Here is a 1924-nt window from a genome sequence, read left to right as displayed (position 1 = left end):
TAGCTGCCCCCTCGCTCGGCTGCACGGTGGAACTGTAGGCTAGCGCAGAGGCGCTCACTGTATCCTCAACCCTGACCGAAGCATACATTTTTGTTTTTCTAAATATGAACCCTCAATGGACTAACTTAAATCTTATAAAATCAGGAATTAAGTTGTAATATGCCGACTAACTTTCTGCATAGTGAATTCAATTCCGAAACCAGATTTGCATGATATTGGTATTAGTAACACAAGAGATTCTGCAGATGTTGGAAAGCCAGAGTAACAGATCAGACAAAGTCAGGAGGAAGTGGTGCTACCAGTGTTCCGAGCTGCGTATATTCCAATGCGAGAAGTATGGTAGGAAAGGCAGATGAATCTACATCTGGAATTATGATGTTGTAGCCATTAGTGAGACTTGGCTGCAGGAGGGGCAGGACTGGCAGCTCAGTGTTCTGGGGTTCCGTTGTTTAGAAGTGACAGAGCGGGAGGGGTGGCATTACTAGCTCGGGAAAATGTCACGGCAGTGCTCAACTCAGTCAGGACAGACTGGAGAACTCGTCTGGTGAGGCTTTTTTTGGGTGGAACTGGGAAATAAGAATGGAATGGCCGCGTTAATTGGGCCATGTTTTATAGACCACCCAACAGTCCATGGGAACAAATTTGTAGAGAGATTGCAGACTGTTGCAAGAAACATAAGGTTGTTATAATAGGTGATTTTAATTTTCCACATATTGACCGAGAATCCCATACTGTAACAGGACTAGAAGGAATAGTTTGTCAAGTGTGTTCAGGAAAGTTCCCTTCGTCGGTACATAGAAATCCGACAAGAGGATATGCGATGCTTGATCTACTGTTGGGGAATGAGAGGTGACAGAAGTTTGTGCAGAGGAACGCTTTGCATCCAGTGATCATATTGCCATTAGTTTCAAAGTAAATATGGAAAAAGATAGGTCAGATCAGAGGGTTGAGATTCTAAATTGGAGAAAGGCCAATTTTGATGGAATCAGAAAGGATCTGGCGAGTGTGGATTGGGACAGGCTGTTTTCTGCCAAAGGTGAGCTTGGCAAGTGGGAGGCCTTCAAAAAGAAGATTTTCAGCGTACAAAGCGTGTATGTGTTTGTCAGAATAAAAGGTAAAAACAACAGGTTTAGGGAATCTCAGTTTTCAAGAGATATTGAGGTCTAGGTTTAAAAAAAGGGAGGTGTATAACAAGTATAGGCAGGTAGGAACAAGTGAGGTGCTTATGGAGTACAAGAAATGCAAGAGAACACTGAAGAAAGAAATCAGGCATGAAGTTGCCCTAGCAGACAAGGTGAAGGAGAATCCGATGGGATTCTATAGATTTGTTAAGAGCAAAAGGACTGCAAGGACAAAAATAGTTGGACCTTGTAGACATTACAGAAGAGGAACTGTTTGCTAGTCTGAGGCAAATCAGGGTGAATAAATCCCCAGTGCCTGACAAGGTGTTCCCTTGGATTTTGTGGGGGGAAATAGCAGAAATTGCAGAGGCCCTAGTAGAGATATTTAAATCATCCTTAGCGACAGGTGAGGTACTGGCAGAATAGGGGATAGTTAATGTGTTCTGCTGTTTAAAAAAGGCTCTAAAAACAAACCAGGAAATAAAAGGCCAGTGAGCTTGACATCGGTGGTGGGAAAGTTATTGGAAGGTATTCTAAGAGACTGGATATATGAGAATTTGGAGAGACAGGGACTGATTAGGGACAGACAACATGGCTCCATGTGTGGTAGGTCGTGTCTCACCAAACTTATAGAGGTTTTTGAGGAAGTTACCAGGAAAGTTGATGAAGGAAGTCAGTGGAAGTTGTCTACATGGACTTTAGCAAGGCATTTGACAAGGTCCCTCATGGGAGGTTGGTCAAGAAGGTTCAGTTGCTTGGCATCCAAGATGAGGTAGTAAATTGGATTAAACATTGGCTTTGTG

The sequence above is a fragment of the Hemitrygon akajei genome, chromosome 9, assembly GCF_048418815.1.
Source record: "Hemitrygon akajei chromosome 9, sHemAka1.3, whole genome shotgun sequence".
NCBI classification, from domain to species: domain Eukaryota; kingdom Metazoa; phylum Chordata; class Chondrichthyes; order Myliobatiformes; family Dasyatidae; genus Hemitrygon; species Hemitrygon akajei.
This window is presented reverse-complemented; position numbering follows the sequence as displayed.